Below are 14800 nucleotides of genomic sequence, written 5' to 3'. Positions count from 1 at the left end.
CCCGTGATCTTCGGGCCCTTAGGCGGCACTGCATCACATACAGGCATGCTTCTGTATTGGAAATCACAAAATGGGCTCAGGAATATTTCCAGAGAACATTATCTGTGAACACGATTCACCGTGCCATCCGCTGTTACCAGCTAAAACTCTATAGTTCAAAGAAGAAGCCGTATCTAAACATGATCCAGAAGCGCAGACGTCTTCTCGACCAAGGCTCATTTAAAATGGACTGTGGCAAAGTGGAAAACTGTTCTGTGGTCAGACGAATCAAAATTTGAAGTTCTTGATGGAAATCAGGGACGCCGTGTCATTCGGACTAAAGAGGAGAAGGACGACCCAAGTTGTTATCAGTGCTCAGTTCAGAAGCCTGCATCTCTGATGGTATGGGGTTGCATTAGTGCGTGTGGCATGGGCAGCTTACACATCTGGAAAGACACCATCAATGCTGAAAGGTATTTCCAGGTTCTAGAGCAACATATGCTCCCATCCAGATGATGTCTCTTTCAGGGAAGACCTTGCATTTTCCAACATGACAATGTCAAATCACATACTGCATCAATTACAGCATCATGGTTGCGTAGAAGAAGGGTCCGGGTACTGAACTGGCCAGGCTGCAGTCCAGATCTTTCACCCATAGAAAACATTTGGCACATCATAAAACGGAAGATACGACAAAAAAGACCTAAGACGGTTGAGCAACTAGAATCCTACATTAGACAAGAATGGGTTAACATTCCTATCCCTAAACTTGAGCAACTTGTCTCCTCAGTCCCCAGACATTTACAGACTGTTGTAAAGAGAAAAGGGGATGTCTCACAGTGGTAAACATGGCCTTGTCCCGACTTTTTTGAGATGTGTTGCTGTCATGAAATTTAAAATCACCTAATTTTTCTCTTTAAATGATACATTTTCTCAGTTTAAACATTTGATATGTCATCTATGTTCTACTCTGAATAAAATATGGGTTGTTTTACATTCAGGGTACAAAGTTTGTCTCACAGGGGTCCAAAATTCAAATTGATTCAAACTGGTTCTTGTACCAGTTTTTAAGTGAAGGACAAGTTCAAGAACAGATTTCAGGTAATTTTTTGACATGTGTATGGTAGTTTTGTGTAATCTGCTATAAGATGGGAGAAACAAATGAAGTGATTCACGGAGAGGACATTTTTTTTGACAATTCAGAATCCACTACTTCCATAGTGCTTTTAAATATAAGGCTGTAAGCTTTGTGTTAGTTGTCTCTAATATTTATGTCCCAATATCTTGACCACATTTTAGGATGAAAATAATCATTTTAGATATGTTATTTTATATTGAAAAATTAGCTGTCTCGGAGAGGACATTTTTTTTGACACAATTACATACTAATTTGATCAAAATAGTCTGAAAACTTGCTGGCATTCAACATTAAAACTTAACTATGTTTCCAATGATATGGAACCAAATATTTGTTTTATGGTATAAAGAATGATTTAAGTGCATCCCTTTTGGAGCTACCTGTGGTCAAAAAAAGTACTTTTTCTAAATGACACGAGTAATTTTGCTAAATATGACACACATTGCCATACATTCACCAAAAATAACGTTATCACCAAATTTTTTTTTTTTTTGCATGGTAAATAGAGCTATCACAGGGCTACAATAAACAATCAGACCCTCCAGGATTTCGCGATGTTGCGACTTGCAACTTCAACGCAAATTCAACCAATCCCCGCGAATTCAGGGCGGTGTTGCAATTATATCCAATCACCGCAACTTTCCCGCAAATTTGACCAATCGTTGGCGTCGTCTTGCGGTGACGTCGACAAACTACCTTCCACCTTACTTCAGTGTATACGTTCAAGAGAAGCAGCATGTGCGCAGTGTTGCCAGATTGGGCGAGTTTAAGTGCATTTTGGCGGGTTTTGAACAGATTTTGGGCTGGAAAACGTCAGCAGTATCTGGCAACACTGCATGTGCGAGTCAGTGTTTATGTAGGCTTAAATTCTGACTGAAAGTGTGTTATGTTTACAGTGAAGGACTGTGTGCACTTTTTTTTTTTTAACTTAATACAATAAATTAATGGATGCCAACATTTTTGCCAAAATGGTATTTTATTTTCCATTGTTTAGGCAGCTTCAGCATCATACTGTGAGATTGTGTTCAAATTGTTTTTTTTTTTTCTTCTATGAAGCCTGAGCCATTTATTTTATTAGTTTATAATTATTGTTTAATTTAGTCTTCAGGAGAGACTGCCTGCACACAGTACTAGTATTAATAGTTTTTTTTTTCTTAGATGAAAGCTGAGGCATTTATATTATATTTTAAGGTAACTTCATGTTGTGCTGTGAGGTTCTCTGCACTTTAACTTTTGAACCAACAGGTGCATTTGGATAAGTAAAGCCTATTTTTCTGCATTTTTGTAGTCCTGGTAATCTTTTATATTGGTAAAGTTGTTTATAGGACCATTTCTCTTTGTTTTTTTAATCAATAGTTTTTCAGTAATAACTTAATCACTCAATTTTAATCACAAAAAGAGAAAATCGCAACAATTTCTCGCAACTTTCACTTCCTCCCATAATGTAATCGCAACAAAAACCTAAAAAACACCGCAACTTTCATCGCAATTTTTTGGAAAACCCCCGCAACATCAGACATTTTAGCCGCAACAATCACAAAAAAGGCCCGCGAAATCCTGGGGGGACTGAAAAACCAAGTTTATTTAGTCAAGCCTTTTGACAGTGGCGTGCACAGATAGACACGAGGTGGTGCTCAAGCACCTGCCCCTCTGTCCAAAAAAGTGCCCTTTTGAATTTTTTTTTTTTTTTTTACAGTTTACTGAGGCCAATGTCGACATGATCTTTTAGAAAAGCCGCGGCATTAAAAGCGTGTGTGAAAATAATGTCCCGATGTGTGCCCCCTCCGCACACACACCGGACCTCTGTCTCTCTTGCTCCGTCACGTGAACAAGCGTGCAGTGCATTCAATGTGAGGTTGCAGCAGCATAGCGTCCTGGAAGCCACGGCCTTGCCGTAGCACAGACAACACATCGGGCAGTCAGTCAGCTCTTCCCCTGCCCCACCAGCCAGGTAACACATGAATCGAGTGAAAATGTATTGTTTGCCCTCTAAGCCCAAGCTGTAATTATTTTGTCGTGAAGTAGCCCGTCACATACAGAAACAACTGCACATAAGTATTATATTTTTTGCTAGACCATTTTCAGATTTAGGAAAACAAAAATGTCTTTTTCTATTTTGTTCAACTAGAGATTCCTGGCAAAGTCAAAAAGCCTTGATGTAATAAATTAACATTAAGTGGTTGTTTTACACCTTTAAAAACTAAAACGGGTCAGTGGCGACCTGAACACAAGAGGAGGGTTAAATCTCAGACTTTTATAATAAGGTGTTCCACATGCGCAAAAAAGTGCCCTTTTTTCCCCCCAGAGCACTTGCCCCCCAAAATGTCTGTGCACGCCACTGCCTTTTGATATTGAAGATAATAAGTGTTAAATGTGATTTTTAGCTTGCGTACCCTGATTCACGGGTGCAGTTAGAGGGGGGGACGGGGGGGGGATTCGTCCCACCCAGATTTAAATTCACCTTGTTCGGTCCCCCCCCACTTATAGGGAGGAAAAAACGTCTATGCTGTCTTTCTTTGCATAAGGCAAACCTCACGGAAAAATCTAAAGACTAATTACCATTCAGTTTATTGAGGTGCACAGCAGTACATACATAGTTGCAACTGCGCAGACTGCACAGGTTGCGAGCTCGAGCTTGGTTGCTATGGTTACCCACAACAAGTTTGACAGGCATATCGGGGACAGCTCCTCCTAGTTCAGGACCCCAACACGGCATGATGAAGGGTGCCAAAAGGCAGAAAACGATTGCATCGTTTTTTCAAAAAAAAAAAAGACTGTAAGTAAACTGTGCCTTACTTTATCATATCACCTTGCAATTTTTTGATAGTCTGTTCAAAGTAATGGCGTAGTGAAAGTAAAATCATACGAGTAGAGAAGCCTTTCTGGTAGCCTCCTTCTTTCGGTGGTAGCCTGTAGATACAGTGCTCAGAAGGCAGTTTTAATGTTTAATCTGGCGTTCCCTGCCATAATTTCAGCGAGCATATTGTTTCATAAGGAAACTTTGCGAAGAGTTGTTGACTGACTGCCGCTCACGCAACACACAGGCATAGTTAGAAAGTCAGGATGCACTGGTTTACACTTTACACACACACACACGTAGCCCAGCCTCTCGCTATGTTTAACAGTTGGAACTTAGCGGTTTTAAAACTAGTTTTGCAGTTTTGCAATTTCTGTGCGTGATGATAATGTGTAAACTTTGGATTTCCATAGGCTATGTTAAAATGTTATCATTGTCCTGGCCTGCAGGTAGTTCCTCGTGATGGCAGCGAGGGAGGTGAAATAACATGTATACACACTACCGTTCAAAAGTTTGGGGTCACCCAGGCAATTTTGTGTTTTCCATGAAAAGTCACACTTTTATTTACCACCATAAGTTGTAAAACGAATAGAAAATATAGTCAAGACATTTTTCTGGCCATTTTGAGCATTTAATCGACCCCACAAATGTGATGCTCCAGAAACTCAATCTGCTCAAAGGAAGGTCAGTTTTATAGCTTCTCTAAAGAGCTCAACTGTTTTCAGCTGTGCTAACATGATTGTACAAGGGTTTTCTAATCATCCATTAGCCTTCTGAGGCAATGAGCAAACACATTGTACCATTAGAACACTGGAGTGAGAGTTGCTGGAAATGGGCCTCTATACACCTACGGAGATATTGCACCAAAAACCAGACATTTGCAGCTAGAATAGTCATTTACCACATTAGCAATGTATAGAGTGGATTTCTGATTAGTTTAAAGTGATCTTCATTGAAAAGAACAGTGCTTTTCTTTCAAAAATAAGGACATTTCAAAGTGACCCCAAACTTTTGAATGGTAGTGTGTGTGTCTATATATATATAGACACACACACACAAAATGGAATCATTTGCTGACAGCTCAGTCCCCCCCAGTTCAAAAATCCTATCTGCGCCCCTGGGCGAAAGGCGGGGTACACCCTGGACAAGTCGCCAGGTCATCGCAGGGCTGACACATAGAGACAAACAACCATTCACACTCACATTCACACCTACGGTCAATTTAGAGCCACCAATTAGCCTAGCCTGCATGTCTTTGGACTGTGGGGGAAACCGGAGCACCCAGAGGAAACCCTCGCAGTGCTTTTCTTTTAAAAATAAGGACATTTCAAAGTGACCCCAAACTTTTGAACGGTAGTGTGTATATATATATATATATATAAATAACACACACACACACACACACATATATATATCTCATCTCATCATCTCTAGCCGCTTTATCCTTCTACAGGGTCGCAGGCAAGCTGGATCCTATCCCAGCTGACTACGGGCGAAAGGCGGGGTACACCCTGGACAAGTCGCCAGGTCATCACAGGGCTGACACATAGACACAGACAACCATTCACACTCACATTCACACCTACGGTCAATTTAGAGTCACCAGTTAACCTAACCTGCATGTCTTTGGACTGTGGGGGAAACCGGAGCACCCGGAGGAAACCCACGCGGACACGGGGAGAGCATGCAAACTCCGCACAGAAAGGCCCTCGCCGGCCCCGGGGCTCGAACCCAGGACCTTCTTGCTGTGAGGCGACAGCGCTAACCACTACACCACCGTGCCGCCACACATATATATATATATATATATATATATATAACACACAAAATGGAATCATTTGCTGACAGCTCAGTCCCCCCCCCCCCCAGTTCAAAAATCCTATCTGCGCCCCTGCCCTGATTGTAAAACAACCCTTATGGAATTTTGAAACTTCCACATTCCGTTTTTATTTACAATTTGTACTTTGTCCCAACTTTTTTGGAATCGGGGTTGTACAAGTATTATTTTGGTTGTCACACTTTTACTTCATCAATTATGGATTGCATTACTGTCTCAAACTCCACCATTACCCCCCTCCTCCTCCTCCTCCTGCCCACCCGAGATGAGATGAGATGAGATGAGATGAGAGGGTGGAGGTGGAGCAGGTTGTTTGCGGGATTTTATTCTCTTTCTCCGGAAGTCTCAGCCCTCAGTTGATGTTTGTGTGTTCTGCTGAGTGAACACATTTCTCCATCATCAGCTCTCAACCTCCCCCCCCCCCCCCGCCCCCCCCCTCTTAAAAGCTTTGCTTATCGATCTGTGCGCGCGCGTCTGTGTGTGTGTGCGCGCGCATGTGTGCAGCTTTATTCCCGGACGAGAGACAGAAGGAAGACACTGCACGCGCGCCGCGTTTCCGGCCGGTCTCAGCTCTTCATCATCATCATCATCATCATCATCATCACTGCTGCTTTCCTTTTTCTTCATCAGTTAATTATAATCCATTTCTCTCTCGCGCGCGCGCGCGCTTTCATTATGCAGCACTGAAGGAAGAGCGCGTGCTGCAGAGATCTCAGTTCGCTCGCGCGCGCGCTCACGGTGACAGCGGCTCGCGAGCTGCTCTGTCGGACCAGAAGACGCGAGAATGAGAAGAACGAGCCCGAGTCACGCGCTCATCTGAAGTCAGAATGCACCGGAGCTGAGGACGCTCCCACCGGCCGCGCGCGCCGTTTTACTCTCCTCCTCCTCTTTTATTATTTATTTTTATTTATTATTATTATTATTATTATTATTATTAGTGTGAGTGAGAGAGAATATGGCCTCCTCGTGCAGCAGTTCGCCGGAGGGAGGATCCCCGCCGTATCAGGGCCGCGTGCGCCAGGTCAGTGCGGGGGAATGCGTGCGCGAGGATGGTTGATGAGAGGCGTTGCCCTGGTGATTGATGCTCGCGCTCATATCTGTTTGATCATGCGTGTCAGCCGTGTGTGTGTGTGTGTGTGTGTGTGTGTGTGTGCACGTGCTGTCTGTCTGTATCAGAGGATTTGACTTCAAACACACACTTTCCAGTTCTCTATCCATCTCAGCATCACATCCAGTGTAGCAGTAAGCTGCCTACTGATTAGTGTACAATACCAAGGTCATTGTGTGTGTGTGTGTTGTACACAGTCAGAAACGTGTAACCGAATCCTACACTTTATTGCTTTGCGATGATGTCATACGTCAGAAACCGTGTGAGAGAGAGAGAGAGAGAGAGATGCAGCTTCCTGGTGGAGAGGTCGGTTTCAGATTTAATCAGATTTCAGTAATGGACTGTGGCCTGAGACATACTCGTATATCAGAGCATCATCTCATCTGCACACAGACATACAAAATACAATTACATTCTCTATTTCCACTCCACTGCCACTCCCTGTGTGTGTAATTGAATATGTGTATGCTGTGTCGTGACTTAATTGTGTGTCAGCTTTATATACACACACACACACACACACACCTTTATGTTCCTGTTGGTATTTCTAGCAGCAGGGGCATGTGTGTAGTCTCTCTGACACTCAGTCTGGCGTTCACGTTAGATTGTGCGTATTGTGTATTGGAGTGAGTCCGACTTCCCTTGGAAGTCGGAGTTGGGAATGATGTGACACCCGAGTTGATCACATTCCAGTCAAGTCAAAGTACTTTCCGCACCATTCATGGCGCATTTGGCGGCGCCGATCTCCGTTTAGTAGCCCTCAGCCTCTAGGGTTACAGTGGGGGCCTAGTCCTCTGGTAACCATGAGAGTTTGACTCGCCACTGTATTACAGTGTGCGATGGCAGTAGGCACCATTTTTATGCTAGTCTTTGGTATGACCCGACCATGAGTAGAACTCATGATCTCCCGATCGAGAGGCGGACATGCTAACCACCAGGCCACTCACCGGTTTCCAGTACAAGTCGCAGTACCAGTTGATAAAACACATTACGTAGTGTTTTGCGCATACACAAACTGTAGCAATGTCCACAGATAGAAATCGGACAGTACTGCGTGTATGACTGATTTTAATGAGAGACAAATACGACAGAAGTGTTAATAAACAGTTCATTACTACAGCTTTCACTACTGTTGATGTGTGGAGCAGCCATCTTGGATTTTGAAGTTGGGGTTGGTGAGGTTCCTCTGACTTTTTGACTTAGAAATCTGACTTCAGGGGACGTTCCAGGTGACGTTTCTGACAGGGAACTCGGAAATCCCGACTTCCCAGTACAAATGGAACATAGTATACCTATTAGGCATGGTAACATGGTCACTTGCTCACCTCTGACATATTTAAACTGCAGCACAGTTTACTGTCAGAGGAAGGAAAACAAAAAACAAAAAAAAGACTAAACCTGGTTGAAGTAGTATGTTTGTTTTTCAGGTTTTGCGTCAGGTTTTTTTGTTCTTTAAGTCCTTAATATGTTTGTTCTTTAGCATCATTCTCCTCTGTGTGTGTGTGTGTGTGTGTGTGTGTGTGTGTGTGTGTGTGTGTGTGTTTTAATGACACTAATGTGGGAAGAGTTTCAGGAGGTAAATGTGTGATATAAGTGATTGGATTTAAATCTGTTTCAAAAGTGTGTTGGAGTCTTGCAGTGCATTATGGGTCGTACAAGATTTGTAAGTATGAATGAATCATCTGCACACTAGAACCCAACCCTAAAAGGTAAAGTCTGAGAATGTGTTACATAAGATCTTCCTCATGAACACTGTTCTACTTAGAACAAACTCCATTAAAATGATCAGCGGCTAATGCTAACGCTAATAGTAATGGAGAATATGTAAGCTGTGAGACTGGAGCTGTTCAGTGCTGAATCAAATGAACCAAACTGGCAATTCAAACAAATCAAATCACTAAAGTGAGCTGTGATGAACATTGCTAATTCCAGGAAATGGCATTTATGCCCCACCCTCTCTTTAGTCTTGGCTAGGTTAAAGATGTATGACTCAGCAGTCAGTCTCTCTCTCTCTCTCTCTCTCTCTCTCTCTCTCTCCCTCTCTCTCTCTGTCTCTGTTACTGACTATTTCACTTGTCTTTTTATTTATTCATGTGCATTTAAAGCTTCTGAATTTTATTGATGCTAATGCAGATGACCTCTATAATATCATTTTTGTTAATGTCGCAGCCATCCTTATCCACAACTTACAGAAGTGCTTCATAGTTTCCATCACAATCATCTCCTCAGAGTACTCATGCAGTGAGGTCAAGTAGTTAGACATCATTCTTTACCATTTCTGTTGACTTTACATATAAGCATGAACAAGAAAAAGTGTGAATTTGTAAGCCTAAACAAGATATGTTTAAAAGACAACATTAATAGGGAAAAACACATTTGAACACCACAAATTACCAACATTAGTTTTATTACAAACTCATTTTCCAGAAAAGTTGAGATCTTTTCCAAAATGCAATAAAAACAAAAATCTGTGATTTGTTAATTCATGTGAATGTTGATTTAACTGACAGAAGTACAAAGAAAAGATTTTCAAGTTTTAGTGACCAACTTAATTGTACTTTGTAAATATAAATGAAGTTAGAATTTGATGCCTGCAATGCACACAAAAAAGCTGGGACAGAGGCATTGTTACCATTGTATTACATCTCCTTTCCTTTGATACATTTTAATTGTATGGGATCTGAGGATACTAATTGTTGCAGTTTTGCAATTGGAATTTTTGTCCATTCTTGCATGATACAAGACTTCAGCTGCTCAGCAGTCCGTGGTCACTGTTGTCTGATTCTCCTCTTCATGATGCGCCATACATTCTCAGTAGGAGACAGATCTGGACTGGCAGCAGGCCAGTCAAGCACACGCACTCTGTGTCTGCAATGCCACGCTGTTGTCACCCATGCAGAATGAGGCCTGCCATTGTCCATCAGTATGGACTTCCCAGGAAGAGACGTCGCCTTGATGGCAATTTGTGTCTAAAATCCCAATATATGCCTCCATGTCAGTGGTACTTTCAAACACATGCAACTCAACCATGCAGTGGGCACTGATGCCCTCATACCATCACAGATGCTGGCTTTTGCACCTTTCTCTGATAACAAACCGGATGGTCGTGTTCCCCTTTGGCACTGAGAACTCGATGTCCGGTTTTCCCGAAAACAAGCTGAAATGTGGACTCATCTGACCACAGCACACATTTCCAGTGTCTTTTGGTCCATCTGACATGAGTTTGGGCCCAGAGAAACTGGTGGTGTTTCTGCATAGAATTGATGAATGGCTTCCTCCTTGCGTAATACAGTTTCAGGTTGCATTTCTGGATGCCGCGGCAGACTGAGGTAAGTGACAACAGTTTTCCAAAGTACTCACGAGCCCATATGGCTATATTTGTCACATTAGCATGATGGTTTCTCAGGCAGTGCCGCCTGAGGGTTCGAAGGTCACCCCCATTCAACAGTGGTTTCCGACCTTGCACTTTACGCACTGAAATGTCTCAGAATTCCCTGAATCTTTTCACAATATTATGTTTTGTAGATTTTGAAAGACCTAAATTCTCTGCAGTCTTGTTGCAAAATGTTCTTTTTGAATTGACTAGCAATTCTCTCATGAATTTTGGCACAAAGGGGTGAGCCACGCCCCATCCTTGCTTGCAAAGACTGAGCCTTTGGTGCATGCTCCTTTTATACTCAATCATGTTACCAATTAACCTGCTTATTGTGGAATCTTCCGAAATGGTGTTACTTGAATATCCAATAAACTTTTCAGTCTTATTTTGCTTCTGTCTCAACTTTTTTTTGAGTGTGTTGCGGGCATCAAATTCTGTTAGTTTATATTTATAAAATACAATTAATTTGGTCAGTAAAACTATTGAAAATATTTTCTTTGTACTTTTGCTAGTTAAGTAAAGGTTCTCATGAATTAACAAGTCACACAGATGTTTGTTTTTACTGCATTTTGGAAAATAGCCCAACTTTTCTGGCAATGGGATTTGTAGTAGCTATTGTTTAGCTAGTACAGTTTCAAGATGTCTATATAAGATGGCGTAAGACATCATCTCCAATTCAAGTTTTGTAGTACTTTTAACGATGGACATTGTCACTAAGCAGCTTTTAAAAATCTGGAACTGATTTAGACTTGGATCACAAATAAGCAAGCCAGAGGTGATGTTAGCAGGGAAAAACTCCATGAGATGACATGGGGAAGAAACCTTGAGAGGACTCAGACTCCTAAGGGAACCCGCCCTCATCTAGAAAAACTGAATAGTGCCATCTGTCCATCCATTATCCATAACTGCTTGGACTGTGGGAGAAACCGGAGCACCTGGAGGAAACCCACGCAGACACGGGGAGACCATGCAAACTCCACACAGAAAGCTCCGTCATACAGTTTCTACCCCAGCTCCAGGCACATGCGCAGTCTCTCTCGCGCGCCCTCGTGCACTCCGTCATATAGTTTCCACCCCAGCTCCAGGCACATGCGCAGTTTCTCTCGTGCACTCCGTCATACAGTTTCCGCCCCAGCTCCTGGTTTATGAAACGAGCAAATCCTCCCGCCAGCCCAAGCGCTGCAGCAGCTGATGATGACGTAGACAACCCACAGCCAAGCACCAGTGATGCCGGCGGTCACTAAATTTTGTATTTTGCTGTATTACATTTGTATTTTGGTATGTTTCAAACTAAAATGTTTTCTATTTTTCACACCTGTATTTCATATTTTTTGTTTTGCACATATTAAACGAATTGTACTGTACGCAGTGTAGTATGCAGTGTTTGACTTAAACCGAATAATGAGCCAAGGTAATGAAATAAGAAAATGTTGATCAGATAAGACTCTACGATGATTACAATATCATTACACATCACAATATACTTACGTTCATTTAACATAGGCCGACTTATGACCAGATCGATTTACGACCGGTCAGTCGTAACCAAACGCAGTCGTAAGTCGATGACTACCTGTATCTCATTTTTGCTACACATTCTTATCATGGTTAAAAAAATAAAATTAAAAAAACCCTGTGAAATCCCTAAACAAACTTAAAATATAATAAATTGTAATGTTTTCAAGCTAAACTAAGCTGTTCCTTTTGTATTTAATTGTTTTTCGTTTGAGGAATTTGCAAAAAAAACCTGCAATGCATTATGGGTAGGATCTAAAGGCTGCCTAATGTCCTCATCCATCTGACGACATACAACAAGAGTCTGGCGACTTATTGAGCCCAGAGAGCAGGGACATAACCTTGAAATGCCTCTGCCTAGCCCGCTGGTCCTCCCGTTACGATGTGCTTGTTGCGTTAAAGTACAGATATGGAGATGTCATTAAAGCTCTCGACAAGCTCTCACTTACAAGTGAGAAAACGAATGAAAGAGATGAGGCAGATGCACTTAAAAAGGCCATTACTAAATTTCAGTTCATATTTTTAATCAGCCTTCAGACAAAGATTTTGGAGTGCACTAATGCCATCTCACAGTTACTGCAGGAGAAGACCATTGATCTCCTCAAAGCATCTGCATTATTGCAGAATGCTGTACGAACTCTATCGGAGTACAGGAAGCAGTTTGGTGAGGCAAAGGCTTCCACTCTGAAATGGGGCAGTCAAACGCAATTTGTAGCCACCAGGTTGAAAAAAGTGAAGCGCCATTTTGATCACCTTAGCGAAGACAGTCGGCTTTCCAATGCAGAACATTATTTTCGGGTGAACGTGTTCTATGCATGCCTTGATGTAATCATTCAGCAGCTGTCACAAAGGTTTGTCAGTTTAAATCGGACTGCTCATTTGTTTGAGGCTATTCATCCAAATATGCTCCAGCATGCCAAGGACGAGGAGCTATACGAAGTGGCCCATCGACTGTGTGATCACTATAGTCAGGATATTGACTCCAGCTTTCCTGGTCAACTAGTGTCATTTAGGGCTTGTTTCAAGGAGCAGATAGCGAGACACACATCAGTGCTTAGCCTGGCCAGGTTGCTGGTAGTAGATCATCCAGCAGTAACTTCTACATTTAGTGAGGTGTGCACTGGCCTTCTTGCTTTTTCTCACTCTCCCCGTCTCAGTTGTGACAGCAGAGTGCTCTTTCTCCAAATTAAAATTGATAAAAAATTATCTCAGGAGCGCAGTGGGTCAAGAGAGATTCTGTGGAATGGCCATTTTATCAATTGAGAATGAGCGAGCAAGAGCGCTTAACATCCCTCAAATAGTCAACAACTTTGCAGAGCTCAAGGCACATCGAATGCCTTTTTAATGACGAATGCAGGTTTCCGTGTCGGCTTTGTAGTTGAAGACGTGCTTGCACAATGAGGGTGTATCATTCATGATTGCTGGATTTTTTTTTTTTGTTGTTGTTGTTTAGTGTCTATTTGGAACATAATAAAAAATGAATGGAAAATACAGCCTATGTAGGCCTATAAAAAATTAAAAATAATAATAATAATAATAATAATAAAAAATAAACTTTGAGCAAGTTCTGTTCTAATATAGCCTGATTATATGCCGCAGGCCTTCTGTTTGTTTGCAATTTTGCCATGGCTAGGTCCAAAGGCTATGTTCTTAAAAACTGCTTTTAGTTAGATATAGCCTGAGTAGGCCTATATGCCGCAAGCCTTCTAATTTGTTTGTTTGCAATTTTGCCATGTGGGGGCCCTGATTGGTGTTTTGCCCCGGGGCCTTGTGTGCAGTTGTTCTGCCACTGACAACAATGATGTGCATGGCAGGGTTGCAAGGAGAAAGCCACTGCTCTCCAAAAAGAACATTCCTGCTCGTCTGCAGTTTGCTAAAGATCACGTGGACAAGCCAGAAGACTATTGGAAAAAAATTTTGTGGATGGATGAGGCCAAAATAGAACTTTTTGGTTTAAATGAGAAACGTCATGTTTGGAGAAAGGAAAACACTGCATTCCAGCATAAGAACCTTATCCCATCTGTGAAACATGGTGGTGGAAGTATCATGGTTTGGGCCTGTTTTGCTGCATCTGGGCCAGGACGGCTTGCCATCATTGATGGAACAATGAATTCTGAATTATACCAGCAAATTCTGAAGGAAAATGCCAGGACATCTGTCCATGAACTGAATCTCAAGAGAAGGTGGGTCATGCAGCAAGACAACAACCCTAAGCACACAAGTCGTTCTACCAAAGAATGGTTAAAGAAGAATAAAAGTTAATGGTTTGGAATGGTCAAGTCAAAGTTCTGACCTTAATCCAATCAAAATGTTGTGGAAGGATCTGAAGCAAGCAGTTCATGTGAGGAAACCCACCAACATCTCAGAGTTGAAGCTGTTCTGTACAGAGGAATGGGCTAAAATTCCTCCAAGCCGGTATGCAGGACTGATCAACAGTTACCGGAAACGTTTAGTTGCAGTTATTGCTGCACAAGGAGGTCACACCAGATACTGAAAGCAAAGGTTCACATACTTTTGCCACTCACAGATATATAATATTGGATCATTTTCCTCAATAAATAAAGGACCAAGTATAATATTTTTGTCTCATTTATTTAACTGGGTTCTCTGTATCTAGTTTTTGGACTTGTGTGAAAATCCGATGATGTTTTAGGTCAAATTTATGCAGAAATATAGAAAATTCTAAAGGGTTCACAAACTTTCAAGCAGCACTGTAGATAAAGTTGTAGTTGAAGATGTACAAGTGACAGAATAACACCTAGTATAAAATTATGTTGAAGTAACAATAATCAGCCAAGGAAAATAAGCCAGCCATATAAATGAGCTGACAAAGTATAACTAAATAGAGAAAAATAAAACCCCAGTGACTAAGTCATCATGACCAGGCTAGACAGCACACAGCCTATGTTGGTCAAGACTGCTAAGGCAGCTACGTGATTACACAGTTGGCAGGGAAGCAGGGGAGAGGTGCAGCCTGAAGAGGTGGGTCTTCAGTCTGCACTTGAAGGTGGTCAGGGAGTCGATGATTCTGACCTCAGGTCATTACACCA

Source organism: Neoarius graeffei, chromosome 3 (genome assembly GCF_027579695.1).
Source record: "Neoarius graeffei isolate fNeoGra1 chromosome 3, fNeoGra1.pri, whole genome shotgun sequence".
In the NCBI taxonomy this organism is placed as follows: domain Eukaryota; kingdom Metazoa; phylum Chordata; class Actinopteri; order Siluriformes; family Ariidae; genus Neoarius; species Neoarius graeffei.
The sequence above is the reverse complement of the archived record's forward strand: the minus strand, read 5'-3'. Positions refer to the sequence as shown.